Below are 15,517 nucleotides of genomic sequence, written 5' to 3' on the forward strand. Positions count from 1 at the left end.
ATTTCAATTTACTAGTGGAAGTGCCCCAATTAAACTTGATGGTAAGGACATCAGAAATGCTGCATTAATTTGCACATAATCCGAGGCTACTTCATGAAGGGAAAGGGAAGAACTTTCATTAAAGGCATTAAAAGATTTACCATGACAAGAAAAAGCCATTTTTGAATTCTGTTTTCTCCCCCTCAGTTAGAAAAATAATCTGCTGTCTTCAGTCCTTGGGGAAAAGACCTACTTGACAGAGAATATGTTTGCCCAGGATGCTCTCTCCTTTAATTTCAACTGAAAGGTCAGTATTATAATTTTGTTGTGTCACTGAATATTAAGTATGTTTTCTGAAGCATTTGTCACATTAATTGTAAAGTTCCTCTGGCCAACTAGAGGGAATGAGAGTAAGCCAACAAGCAAGAGAAGCCCATATTTGCATCGTTAAAAAACTCAAAAGCAACAAGGAGGATACATATTATGTTAATAAAAAATAAAATATTGTTTGCTTTAAACACAATAGCAGAGCCACCTAAACATAACTCTGAAATACCAGCTAAAATTTTGCATTAACCACAGGGGGAAAAGTAACCAGCTAGGACCCCCGTATCACAGCCAGTTGCTTACCAATTGCATACAAAAATCCAGCTGTGTAGAGACAATGGAATACTCTGGCCAATTTGCATTGTATATCAGAAATCCTGGACAATTAATTTGCATGGTAATAATAAAAATAAGTAATAATTTTGCTCAGGTATTGTAAATGAATACCACCCATTTAACTGCAGAAGATAAAGGAATTGGGAGAAGAACCTGTACTTTCTGTGTGAATCAAAACAGTGGGTCAGGTTGATTGGTTTTGTGGAGGCAATTCAGGTGGGAAAGAGCCATGCCATCGGCCACGTTGCATCACACATAAGACAACTATGTAGGAGTAGACTGTGGGGAGAGCGAAAGGGGCCTCATTTGCTTCCTCATTTGCCTGTAGCCCTTATGATGTTGCCCTCAGAGTCTGAGAGCTCTTGTTTCTTACCACACCACTGGGGTTTAACACTTTTGCCTGTTATTATGTTTGGTTATGTCATTTTGTTTTTCTGTCCAGGTTTTTATAGGTATACCGCCCAGAACAGTGCCATACACTAATGGGGCAGTATATAAAATTCGGAAATAAATAAATACATAAATATTTTTAAATGTTCTTGTTAATACTTGTATGTTACAGTTCTGTTGTATGCAGCATTCAATCAAGGAGATTGAACAGACATGAATTTCAGTGTGGCCTTCTTGCTAATCTAGTTTGTTTGAATAATTGGTGCCATTATCTTGAACTGTTAAACGGCAGTGAAATTGAAATTTTCTAGAATTTTCTGCCTAGTTCAACAGCGTACCTGTCTGCTTTTCTTCTAAATTCCATATGCCAAATTCTGACTGCTAAAGCTTCATCAGATCTGTTCATCCATAATTATTAAAAAGCAAGCTGATTTGGTTCCCCACCATCCAGAGATTTGTGGAGGGTGGGGGACATGTTGCCTTACAGCAAACTGTAAGTGTGGAAAAAAATTTCCCTATTATGCAGCATATAATACAAATGGTTTAAAATACCAGTTTTTGTAATCTCTCTCAACCAGTAGGGCTGTGAGGGTGGTACTGTATGTGTGTTAAGAGTATTTAGCAGGCCTTTTGAAACCCTCTCTCCCTCTGACTCTGGATGCTGACATGTCAAGATGACTACAGGCTGTAAATTTTCAAAGGGCTTTCAAGTTACAAGACCACCCTGACTGCTCTGCTAATGCTAGTGTGGTTGTCAGAAAGAACTTTCCAAGTATTTGAATTGCAGAGGCTTTAAAGTAATTAAGGAGGGCTTGTTCAGGAAGCCGCTTATAAGCAAACATTTTTGCCCATGAGCTTTTTGGTCACTGACAAGGAGAGAAAGAGAGAAAGAAAACACTAGAAAATATGCCTTAAAAGGGCTGTAACAAATATCTTCATGCCATTTTGGCGGCTTTCTGTTTTTGTTTTTCTCCCACTAAGTCTGTGCCTTTCTTAACAACATGTAGAATTCCTATTGTTCCTTAATAAATTTTCCAAGGCAATGCACTATTCAACAACATAGTTGCAGCAGCTTCCACTTAAGAAGCTTCTCTGTTTTTGCTTAGCAACAATGAGCACAATGACAAACAGATCTTAAGGCAAAATGGAGGCGTAGTTCGAGCAATTCAACCTGCGTCTAGGCAATGCCAACTCAAGATATTTGCTGCTCAAGGCAAAGCAGCCTATGGTACTAACCCAGCCCAGTCGAGGTATTTGCAGTATTACAACTGATTACGTCATTTGGGCATCTGAAGTTAAAATATCCCAAAGTACCTCTACCTTTCCTTTCTATGCAATAAAACAATAATACATAAAGTAACTGAAAGTTCATTTATCATTTGTCTTTGTCTTAATGGTCAAGTTGGTCCATTTACAAGAAGTTAGATATCTGGCTGTGGACCCAGAAATTGGGACTCAGAAGTTAAGTTCACCACTGTACAGTACATCAGAAGAGTCAGCCTGTATGGCTGTGGGCACGCTGCACAATCTCAGTATGTCCCCAGAAGAAGGGAATGGTAAACTTAGGTAGTACTCTACCTAGAAAACACTCCAAAGTTTTGCCCTAAGTCAAAATGGACTTGATGGCACAGGCTTATTTATTATTATTCATCTGGGAAGGGCTTTTTCAAATGTGACACTAAAATGGTTGAACCTACCTAGAGACATTAGTTCTGTTGCAGCTTCGGCAGTTTCCATGAGTGTAGGAAGCTATGTTCCACTGAACAGGAAAAATGTTGGGTTATAGCACATAATTGTAATGGAACACTGATGTTCAAATGGTGCAGGTACTTTAAAGCGGTGACATAGTGCTTTCATGTTAAATGCGTTTTACATCTTTTCCATTTTCCTGATATTTCTAAAAGCTGAACTTTCAGTTACTAAAATGGTGAAAATCTGAGGACAGAGAAAAAAAATTCAGTGAGAAGATAGAATTATCATTTGTTGGTATTGTGTCTCTATTTTCTCCCTTTTTTTGCCCAGGGTGTTTTTCAGTTGTCAGGCAGTTTTGACGTTGTTGTTGTTCTGCTGCTGCTACTGTTAACTTGAAACACTGCTTAGGGATATCTTCACTGCAGTCTTGCTTAACAGATCACAAGTAGAGTTAGGCATGAATCAAACTATGGGGGGGGAGGGGGGAGAATTGTGGCGGTTTGTGTTTTGGTTCATGGTTTGGTTCGTGGATCCTGTTTTACCAAAATGAAAGAAAGCCCTGAACCTTTTTTCCATCCAGCACTTCATTTCTGCAAAATGGATGGCTCCCCCATGTCCTGCTGCCCTTTTCCTTCTTTTATTTTCTGAATAGGGTTGCTTTTTTCTAGGTTGGTGCAGGAGACCACTTCACCAAGTAGTCTGTGGAATTCCTTGCCACAGGATGTGGTGATGGCATCTGGCCTAGATGCCTTTAAAAAGAGGATTGGACATATTCCTGCCAGAAAAGTCCATCGTAGGTTACAAACCATGATGGGGTTGTACAAAGGAAGAAACCTCAACATGCCAGATGCAGGTGAAGGATATCAGGAGACAGGTATCTAGTTGCCTCATGTGCTCCCAGAGGCATCTGGTGGGGCTATTGTGAGATACAGGAAGCTGAACTAGATGGGCCCTTGGCCTGATCCAGCAGGGCTCTTCTTATGTTCTTATTAAAAAATACATGAAAAATTTTTGCTTGTTACATGACAGTTCTCAAAGCTTGGGTTGGGCTCAAGGATAACTGCCAGATCAACTTGCATTTTTGCTGGATGATTTCAGAATATGTCTTGATTCAAAACTCTTCTAGTTACTGAAATATAAGAGGTATTTTCCTTACCTTGTTGCATAAACACACTAACAAGTTACACTATCAGTCCTGTATCTAGTTGCCTGGGATTCGCTCCATGAAATTCCAGGTAACTTATTTCTGACTAAGCACGTGTCAAATTGTACTGCAAATGAAAATTAAAATACAAAAACAAATAAAGTCACTTTCATGTATGCATCTACATGCCAGCTCAAGGAGAGAGGTGGGCGGGTCCTTCGGTGCATGTGGGTGTACATGACCTCTACTTATTTTACTAGAGTCCAGAAAGTTTGTGCACTTTCAATGCCATGGTTGAGAGCTGAGCAACTGAGCAGGGAAGTGTGAGAGATTTATTTTAAAAAATAGAAAGTGCTTAATCTTAGCTCCTGGAATTTAGGGACTTTCCACTGCTTGCGTGTCTCAGTGTGTGCATTGTTACTCAAAATGCATGCCAAGAATAATCACTGCAGACTGTGGGAGACTGGGGGGGGGGGAGTCACCAGGCAGGATGGCTTGTCACATGAAATACACCACATTGCAATGGTTGATTTATTTGCTGTTTCTGCAAGCAATGGGTGGCGTTGACATTTGTTAGAAGACAGACCCCAAACAGAGTCACAGAGCATACTCTTCATAATGTGGTTCTGTTTAGGACGGTCCAATTTCTATATAACATTTTCTGCTGGAGTTATGTGTTATTTATATAGCATAGCCCATGTGTGTGTGAATCTTTCTAAAATAACACATGAAAGAGTTAGTCTCTGGGAGTTTACGGTGTATTTTTTGCCAGAAGAGTGACAACAGAAGGCAAGGGTAAATCAGCCAAAGGCAGGTGAAGGTAGCAAGATAGTTTGATCAAGCATGTTTCAGAGCCACACCATATAGGACGGAACATCCTATTAAAATGTTACAATGATCAAGGTGTGCTTTTTAAGGCACTTAAAGAAATTATGCTTTCACACATTCTTAACAAATGACTCCTGAAGCCACCTGTGTTGCAGCAAGGTGTAAGGAAGGCCCGGAAGAGCCGTTGGTGGACAGCTTTGAGCAATTCATAACAAAGCAGTCCATACATTTAAATCTGCTGGTAAGTGCTAGTAGCATATAGAATGTTCAGCTATGCCATATGTTTAATTCCTAGCTTGAGAGCCAAATGAAGTAATATTATTCTTGTCCTTTAAAAAAGGAAAAACTTAGTCTTTGAGCTGAGGAAATCACTGAGCTGGGAAAAATGACTTAAAACATTTGCTATTTTCTCCAAACATAAAAAGATAAATGCTGTCACACTTACTCAGATTATTTGTATATAACAATTTGCCTATATGGAAAGAAGAAAAAATAAGTTACCCTTTAGTGGCAGAAGAGAGAAATATAGGAAGCTACTTCGCTGAATATACAGTATCTCAGTACATCTCACTGGTATCTCTGATTCAGAATTGTTGCAACCTTGATTTGCAGATGATGGTTTGGGACAGGAGACAATAGTGCCAAGAGCAGATATCTGGTACCGGTATATCACCTCCCAGCTAGCCTAATCCATTGCTTTCTTGTCCAGACTGAGAATGACTTCAGTTCATCTCATTCCTGGTTCAACATCCTTGAGTAACAACATAGGAAGTTGTAGCATCTCAACCTACTCTCTCCATGTATAATGTAGTTCTTGCAATGAACTTACTTCCTTTGACAGTATTTACCACATAATGTACATACCTGTTATCGCATGTATTTCTTATCCATTGTCTGGCAGGGCCTGTTCAGGGCTGCAGATATGGGTGTCTTTCTTTAATTTCTCTTCACAGGAACAGTGTCTAGAAGCTACTTTAAAGAGCCATGGATATGGAGAGTCTTATGAGAAATAAGTTCATGTCTTTTGTGCAAAGGTTTGCTGTAGCTAATGTTATTGAATGTGTAATTTATTTATTTTTCTGGTAAATATCACTGCGATATCTTTGCACTAAGATTTTCCTTCCTCCAATTCCCCAATATCTTATTAATTTCACCCTCTTTTTAAATACCCTGTTTAATTTCTCTTGACTTCTATCATCTTGCGTCCTTTAGCTATCATAATGTTTCCACCCACTTGTTCTGCCTGTCCCATTATTTGGCATACAGTGTAGGGAGAATCTGAATGCTTTCACACTCCACTCATAAAATAAAACTCTTCTCATTTAAGCATACAATATAAAGAGGAATCAGTAAAATGTAGCATCCAATGGGGGCCGGTCTTGTCATGCTTGGTTATAATAAACAGTCATGTTTTGTTTGTATTTCCTCCTCAGCTGTACAGTACATGACTGATTCAGCATCTATTTTTACACTTATGATACATTATTTGAAAATCCAGATCAATTGGTAAGGAAATTAATATAGTCTGCAAATTACTCTAGATAAATGGACAGGGAAGGGGAAAAATTTAGAAATCAAGGGGAGAAAGATTAGTTTCTGGACTGCTCATTAACCCACTTCATCCTCCTTGAACATCAGAATCCAGCTTGGCAGCTAGGGATGGGATTTTTATTTTATTTTTGGACTACAGATTCTGGGAGTTCTACCGGACAAACAGAAATATGGCTCACCTGGAAGAAAGGTCTCAAATGGAAAGCTTCAAGGCCTAGTTCTGCCCAAACTTCCTGTCCAGAAAGGAAGCTCTGTGGCAGGAACAAGAAGGTCGGGCAGAGCCTTAAAGCTTTCCACTAGCGGCCTTTCTTCCAGGTGAGCCACATTTAGGTATCTGTAAGATTTCTGGCTGTCTGGCAGAACTCCCAGAATGGAATTTGTTGGAGAATTATGGAAATTTTTGTTGTTCAAAAAATCCAAAAATCTCATCCCTATTGCCAGCATTCCTGAAAGGCTCCATAGCTGTTTGCTTTTAGAACCCTTTGTGGCTGCTTGGTTCTTTCATTATTCATTTGCTTTTTTTGTCATTCAGTAGCTTCTCTTCCCTATTCCCTCCTTTCCCTGACTAATGCTAAAGTAACTGAACACTGGAGAAAGGCTCATGGAAAAAATTCAGCACATGTCGATCACTTTCAGTTTAAATTGAATTAAATTGCCCATTTATGATAGCAAATGCCCAGCCTGACTGCACTGATTGTAATATTTTTTCAGTGGCTACATCTAGCTACTTCATAAGCACAAATGTATTTGTCCTCAGTACAAAGCATTTTTATATCATCCTGATTGAACAGAGGTTGGCATCCACTATTGGAATGGACTGGGTGTAATTCAGTTTACACTAATGGGGAAGAGTAGAGGGAAACATCTTTAGGTTTCCTAGACTGTCCTTTGCCTGCTCTAAGTTCTCCTTACATTTTTTTCAGGCATAGATTGGTATTTTTAGCATTACTGATGTCACGTCCATCCTTCCCACACCTTCCTCTAGTCACTAGAGATGAAAACACCAGACATTGCTCCTGACATTGTCATAGCTAGCTAGATGTAGGGCTTTCTTATCATATTTACTTCTCTAATAGACGTAAGCTGTCTTAGAGTGCAACTGCATGGCAGAAAAATTTAAAGTGATCTATTGTGAATTCAAACATGGGAAATCAAGTTTTCCAAGGTGAAATTTCTTTAGTCAATGATACAGGAGTCAGCAGAGAGGGGAGGAAATTGCCAATTAGCACTTGTTAGCTGTCCAGGTTTGCAGGAGGCACAACTACAGCACAGCTACCTTAACAAGCTGCAAACAAGGGCAGGCTACCAATTTCCTCCTCGCTGGTGGGCTAAAGCAAATGGACTCTTACCGGTTGATTTTGTAAAAAGAGACTGATTTCCTCCTCTCTCTCCCTTGGGTTCTCCTAAGTGCCCTAGCACACCAGCACTGGCACTAAACTTTAGGGGGGAAAATTAATGGTTTAGAGGCAATTGAAGGGAGCTGGCACCCCCATGAATGCCCTTTTGCTTCCTCTCTCCTCACCTTGAACGAGGAGTCCACTCAGCCATGAAGCTGCATTGTCTCAGTTAAATTGACCATCTAAACCAATGTGAATGCATTGCCTTACAAAAAAATAGAAGCCCCAGCAATGGAAGAATATATATATATATTAGTGGGGAAAAACTCCAGGCTGATTTACATTGACTTGTACATTGTGTAGTCAATGCAAAGTAATATGAATCTGACAATTTCAGAGCATTTTTCATATCATTTTTTTTAAAAGGAAATCTGGTTGTGATTTCTTTTCAAAACGAGAATTGTACTCTGCTAGTCATTCCAAGTTTCAAAGTGCTGACAAGATAATATTGATCCTGTGCCGTTGAATACTCACTCTCCAGAATTCATACGGTTTCCATCTTTTGTGCTATGACTCCCATATTTGTGAAGTGCCCCTCCCCATTTCTTTTTATGTCCTTCCCTTTCCATCTTGGTCTTTTAGCAATTGAAAGCACAAATCCTAACTAGCCAAAAGGATTAAGGGCCTCCTGGTCTGACAGTAGGTCAGTTTAAGCAACAAATCCCTCCCAGACTAGAGATAGTGGAAATTACTAAGGGTTGCTCTCACCTTGCGCTAACTCTTTGGCTGAGTCCTTTGGTCAGCGGAGACGTGGATCTGAGATGACGCATCTTTGACTCTTCTGCTAATGAGTTTTAGCCAAAGGGGGTTTCCCAGAAGGGACTTGGATCTGTTCCAACACCCCTCCTCAACAACTGCTCTATCTTTGAGTTCAGTTTGCACAGTGAGTCAGTAGTTTCTCCGGTTTATGGTAGAGTTTGTGTTCCACTGATATTGTTATTTTTATTGTGATTGATCTGTTTCATGTTCTATGGCTGCAAAAGGTTCTATTGAGCTGAAAGGTGGAACTGAAATTTAAGAAACATAATTTTGACAGAACGCTCATGGAAAATACTTCTGAATTGACAGAACTATTCTGTCATATCTGCTGTGTGTTAATTTCCTTAATTGTTTACAGAATGAATGTACTGTAATCAGTTTATTTTAAGTGTTTCAATATTTGGTTTTTTTCCCCCAGAGAAAGGAATAGAGGATGAGTTAAAACAACATATAAATGCCAACATTTTATAAAAGGCAGTCCGCACATCAGTATGACAACTCTTTGGAAACACCTATCGCCTCTAATTTCAGTGATCCTGAAAAATACATGAATTATCATGTAGATCATTAAACAGATTATTAACTATATCTCCAGGAAATATTATTTTCATCCAGTGAATTGCTGAGGCTGTTCCTCCCACTTTCAGTTTTTCAGAGTTAGAAGGTGCAAAGATTAACACCTAACTATTGTAGAAGTTCAATACAAATGAAAAGAAAGACAAGCTGTTGACATTTTTAAATACAAAAACATCTGATGAATAATTTCAGCAACAGAAAAATCCATTAGCTTCCTATTACCATTTCCTTTCCTTTCCTTTTCTTGCAATATGCACATATGCCAATTTTTTTCCAAAAAAATAATCCTACTATTATTCTTCCATATGGCAAATTACTGTCACTGAAAATCTTATACTTTAAAAATTACAACATTTTTGGATAGATTTACTAGTGACAGAATAAATTATTTCAGTTGCAAGAAAAGGAGAATATTGTTTCTAGAGACACTGAGAGCATTTTATTTAACAATTGTACCAGCTGGAAACAAATTATTGCCTTTATTTCAGAGAACAATTTAGAAATCCACTGTTTTAATTTCAGTTGGAAACTCATTGTTTTGGCAGAGTCATTTCCAGAGTATTTTTTTTCCTTGTCTGGAACAGACAGCTCTCCAAATGATTTCTTCCACTTTCTTTTTCCTTTCCTGCTCTGTGGGGGGGGGGGGGGGGAAGTATAAGGAATGAAGTATTTCTCAAAGTATAGAAAGTGGATAGCCCTGTTCCAGAGGTTTGGTCATTATTTTTTTGAACTACATCTGCTGGAACCCACAGTCATCATGGCCATAGGAAGAGCTATAGAACATGCTGGCTGGGAATTCTGGAAGTTTATTTATTTATTTATTTATTTATTTATTTATTTATTTATTTATTTATTTATTTATTTATTTATTTATTTATTCTATTTATACCCCGCCTATCTGGTCGTTTCAACCACTCTAGGCAGCTTACAACATTAAAAAAGTTGTAGTCCAAATGGGTAATGATCCAAGCTGTGCCCTGTTCACAGTACCAATTACAGCTTGTAGGGGTTGGGGAGGATTAGATGGCATGCATCCACTATCCGTTCACTCGGTCTTCGAGCCTAGACCTGAGCTTGTTGTTTGCTCTTAGGGTCATTAAGTAAACCCAGTGAAGACACACAAGAGTAGAGGTGATCTGCCCCCATGATTTTGTTTCTCCACCATCCAGGGGTAAATAGTGGTCCAATCACAGTGGAACCTAATCCCAGAATTTCATATGAGACCCCTCTCCTTAGATCATGGACCACCTAGGCTGCCATCCATACCAGTCCTGTATACCAGGTATATACTACTTATGAGTGTTTTATCAACCCTAAAAAGGCAAGCTAACCTCACTCTTCTTTCCGCATGGGGAAAGCAATACATCCCAAATCAAGAGCCTCCATTTTGTGTGATCCTCCACAGGATTCTGAATCCTGGTTTTCCAGGGTCCTGGCACACATGGCCAACCTCCCCAGAGTGAGCTCTTCTCTTCAGACTTATCGCTTTTAACATGAGTGAAGCGATGATGAGTCTGTGTGTGGCAAGGTAAGTGTGGTTTCCTCCTGTATTTAACTGCCAAAACAATGACTGAATGGGGATAATTTTTCTCAGTTTTTCTAAGATATGTCATTTGACAGATACACTTGTGTTGGAAAAGAAGAAAAGAACAATTGTTTAGAGGGTTGCTTGCTCCAGATGAAGAAGAGGCTGGAAAAACTCTTACCTGGAACGTTGGCTTCCAACTGAAGCTTAAGCACTCCACACAATTGGCTACATGAGCAAAGCTTTAGTGGTGAAAAGAGGTTAAAGTGCCATTTGTTCATGAGGGTAGCATATCCATTCATGTACTCCTGGGATTCTTACTTGGATACATTTTCCCCCCAGATGGTCACATGTAATATCAGTAGCTTTCTGTTAATTTGCTGTTGGAAGTTTCTCCTTATTGTTTCCCCAGGGATGCTTGAAAGAGATTGTGCAGATGGTCTGAAGATGAGACGTAAGAACTTTGACCGTTCCGGCAAGAAAGTGTGCTCCCTTTTCCAGAAAGTCAGATATTACTTTGGAAATAATTTCAGAGGTAGGGAGTGCTTGGCCTACACAAGGGAGGCTCCCAATTCCCTTAAGTTTATCTCTGATCCTGTCTAGAACTGAACTGTGGTTTGTAGGCAGGATATCCATTGAGCTGGGGCTTATTCTTGTACACACAAAACTAGAATAAAGGAATTATAATGGTGCCTCAACTTACATACGTCCCTACTTATGACCATTTTGAGTTACGACCAGCTCCGGCCGCAAAATTTTGTTTCAACTTACGGCCGGAGCTTTGAGTTTCAACCAGGAAAAGGCAGAGGAAAAGGCGGGAAATTTAAATTGCTAACCATTGGTGGTGAAGAGGCTGCTTCTTTATAGCTCTTTCACCCCAACAGTTATGGAAAGGGATGCAGTGGTGGGGGGAGCCAGCAGCAGAGGCGTCCCTTGGTGTTCCTCTCTGCCCTCTGTGGGGCCGATGCTGCTGCTACTGGGTCCTGGGCCTCGGCCTCAGGCGTGGGCTCCAGTCTCAGCTCCCGGAGGAAGGGTCCTCCTGCGCCATGACCTCCTCCTTCCTGGTGGGGCCATGCTCAGTCCTTGGCCCTACAAGGGCGGCTTCCCTTCTCCACCAGCAGGCGGATCCTGAGCAGCAGGTGGCTTGCCCGCCAGGAGCGCCCGACACCGCCTCCCGCTCCAGCACCAGCAGCTGCACACCGGGGCGGCCGCATCGGGCCTCTGCACTCCTCGCCGCCCTCCATGGGGCCAATGCTGCCACTGCTGCTGGGTCCTGGCCCTCAGCCTCAACGCGGGGGTGAAGGGGCCCCCGATCCTGGCTCCCGGAGGAAGAGGCCTTCTGCGCCGCCTCCTTCTCCTGCAAGACCCATCGGCAATTGGGGGGGGACACCAAAAAAGCAAACAAACCCTGCAAGACCCATCAGAAATGCAAAAAAGCAAAGCAAAATGGAAACAAGCCATGCAAGACGCATGGGAAATGGGGGAAAAAACAAAGCAAAAAAGCAAACAAACCCTGCAAGACCCATCCGCAATGGGGGAAAAAACCCAAAAAAGCAAACAAACCCTGCAAGGCCCATCGGAAATGTGAAAAAAACCCAAGAAACAAAGACTACAAGACCCATCACAGCACAGAAACATAACCTCCCCCAGCCCAAAACCACACTGCAAAACCCACTCAGAACAGGCAGTTTTTAAAAAGCAGAAAGCAGCACCTTACCAGGCAGTCCAAAGCCTCCTCTGAATGCACGTTCTTTAATCACTGGGGTGAAAGAGCTACAAAGAAGCATCCTCTTTCACCACCAATGGCTAGCAGTTTGAATTCCCCACCTTTTTCCCTGCCTTTTTTTCCAATCGTAACTTGACGCTCCGGTTGCAAGTCGAAGCAAAATTTTGCAGCCAGAGCTGGCCGTAACTCAAATTGGTCGTAAATTGGGACGTTCATAAGTCGAGGCACCACTGTATTTTTAGAATTGCCTTATAGAATGTTGATGTGCTCTGCTGGACAATAGCACCACTGCACTCTCATGCAGTGACAATCTAATTTTGCCAGCAGACTAAGTGTGATGCCTTTTGCATTCACAGCTTACTCAAGATTGCTTCTAGGTAAGGTCAACTCACAGTTCCCTAATCGGAGTAGAAAGTGAAAGGACTGGGAGATAAAAATGAATCCACTTCTGGATTATTTTCCAATCTTCAGTTTTACTCCAGACCTAGGAGATCAGTTCAAATAATATCAGAGACATTGAGAATTAATCTACGACAGTTGAGAAACAGGTAATATTACTAATGTATTATGTAACAGTAGCTACTGGAATGGTTCTACATTTCACAGTTCTTTACTAATCTCCAATGAACACTGTATACGTTAGAGCCTATAACTGACTTTCACTAATATGCATTTGCAGGCTGCTATAAACTCAATTATTCTCTTTACTAAATTCTATTAAATAAAGCAGATGACATCAGATGACCTTAATTTATGAAAATTAAATTCCTTCCATCAGGCAATTATTATACATAGGAAGAAGGAAGCAGTAAACTGCTATGATTACTTTTTGATGATCCCTGATGAAGAGGTCAACCTTTTCATCTTTTTCACAAGGTAGCTTGTGATTAAGCCAAATGCAGTATTTAAACGAGGGAAGCACAGACAGGGCCATTTGCCCATCTCTCTTTATTAGCAGCATCTGTTACCAGCTATGTCCTGCCTCTGTCTGAAAATGTGGTTCTATTAATTGAGCTGCTATTTTAATAGGATGGAAAATCCCCAGGCAGAGTTAATGCTAGAATAATTACGTTAGAAGAACTGAGCTGTTCACGGGCTGTTAGATGGAACAAGTCTATATTAATTCTTCTAGAAACAAAATTTGGAAGAAATATCAGAACGGGTAAATTTTGCTTTCTGGATTTGGATGGATAAAACTGGATGATAAACGATGCACAATCTGTTAAAATACTACTGGTATTCTACTGAATAGGCTAATTTACAAATGGTATGTGGTGATCTGTACCCTATAAGCTCCAAAAGTGGCATCAGCAAGAATGCATATTCAAGAAGATGATTGTATTGATGTTTAAACCATCCCTATCCTTCTCAGTCAGCATGGCCCATGACTCTCTGTGTAGGGATGGCAGTTGTGGAGGCAAAATAGCTCTTTCCCCACCATCCCCATTTCCTCCTTCCTCGAAATCCCGATGCAAAGAGACTGAACTCACCCATCCTTCATGTTTTCCGGTTGATGCAGAAAACTCTGGATCATATGCTTTGTCTGTCTATTTGCATAAGCTTTGGCAGTCAGAAGCTTGTGGTGCTTCTGACCACCATGTTAAACGGTGAGGGCCTAACTTATGCATTGGTCCCATGACAGACGGAAAGGACTGCTACCTGCAAAATATAGCTAATACGTGTTGATTGTTATTTAACAATCCTTCATCCTTTTGGATTCAGGACTCATTTTTCTTTTTTTACCATCTTATCACTTTACGAGAATGCAGTAATGCAATGATGTTACTATGGTGACAGACCAAATCAACCTTCTCGAAGGCAATTCTAAAACGGGAGCAGCTCAAACAAAAACATTATAACTTTGAAACTAGGCTTTAGATCAGCACCGAATTTGGCACAGATGTAGCACACTGTCTGATCTTGGTCTATACCACATTGGGAGACATTTGGGCAAAAGCTTTTCAAGGTATGATTTTTTTGTTTAATGTAAAACTGTTTCCCCTCCCAACAGAAATGTGCAAACTTAAATGTCTGATTTAAAATGACAGGAAATTCAGTTCGGGGGGGGGGAACTACCCTCTGGTTTATGAATGTGGGATATTGTGCTTCTGTATCCATGATTCAGAATTCCACTATCATGCTTGCACTGCCAGTGGGAAAAAGGATGCCAAGCTTTACATAATGAAGGGCAGCCTGAATGTTGGCAACACCAATGGCTGCGGTCAAGATGGCCTACAGGATACCCTCTTCTGCTCACTACCATTCACATTTGTCAAAACAAAACAAAACCCAGCCCTGACAATTGCTTTGTGTTTGACTGAGAAGTGGTTAACTGATGAAAAAACCAGTCAGCTTCTGGGATTTTCCCTTGCTTGGTGTCACTTTATGAATAGTGTTTTGAATCATGGCTACAGAAGCACAATATCCCTCATTCATAAACCAGAGGGGGTTCTTTGTTTTTTGTTTTTTTTTGGTTTTTTTAAAGAATTGATAGAACTAAGCCCCAACTTACTTGGGATGAGAACACCCACCCACCCACCTAAGATTGACCTAAGGCACTTTTCTGCTAAAAACAACATCTTCCCCTCATAAATCAAGATGAATAATATGAGGGATGAGGTTTGCATTTAAGAACAAAAGGGGAAGCACAATTTTTGCTTTTACTTGATTCCTGAAAGAGAGCTTCTTAAAGACTAAGAGATTTGTTGAAATGAAAGAGGGTTGCATTTGTGTTTCCCTCACTCATTGATATTTTCCTTTACCTTTTGTTTATCAAATCACCAGGAAGTGCTTAATCAAATTGCTCTTCCAGCCAGTCAGAAAGTCAAAGAGTCAGGAAGACATAATTTTTCATTAGACCTGGACTAAAAGGAACCTAAGGAGGAGGAGTGCTGCTCTTTCTTTACAGCATCAGCTTCTGCACAATTGTGCTGCTTGCTTGCTTCTCAATTACCTTGCTTCTGATTTTTTTTAAAGTAGCAGTGCAAAACAGAGGAAGAATCAGAGAAATGACCTTGGTTCCACTGTGCTCCTAGAAGAGCAAGCAGTGAATCTGCAGAAGTTCTGTAGCTCGTGGTCAGCCTCTGGGCCCAATCCCGGTGCTATGGCGCCTATGGGGAGCCAAAGGAGAAGCTGCCGAGGGCAGTCTTTGCTTTCTATATTTTTAACTGTCATTTATTCTTTGACGAGTATGCTGGAACAGAAAAGCACAGTGGATTCTTACATAGCCAGCCAGGAATTTCCTCTACTCCATCTTTGCCGTGTTACATTAGTTGCTGATGGGCAAA

The 15,517-nt window shown here is 40.6% G+C and overlaps 1 long non-coding RNA gene across 1 annotated transcript in view; it reads left to right on the plus strand.

Annotated features, from left to right (window-relative positions):
- The first annotated feature begins 305 nt into the window (after positions 1 to 305).
- Positions 306 to 15,517, plus strand: part of LOC144589234 (uncharacterized) — a 34,834-nt gene continuing 19,622 nt past the window's right edge. The window contains exon 1 of the long non-coding RNA XR_013545229.1: positions 306 to 11,039. This is a non-coding gene — a long non-coding RNA (uncharacterized LOC144589234). The remainder of the gene's footprint in view (positions 11,040 to 15,517) is intronic.

Source organism: Pogona vitticeps, chromosome 4, assembly GCF_051106095.1.
Source record: "Pogona vitticeps strain Pit_001003342236 chromosome 4, PviZW2.1, whole genome shotgun sequence".
In the NCBI taxonomy this organism is placed as follows: Eukaryota; Metazoa; Chordata; class Lepidosauria; order Squamata; family Agamidae; genus Pogona; species Pogona vitticeps.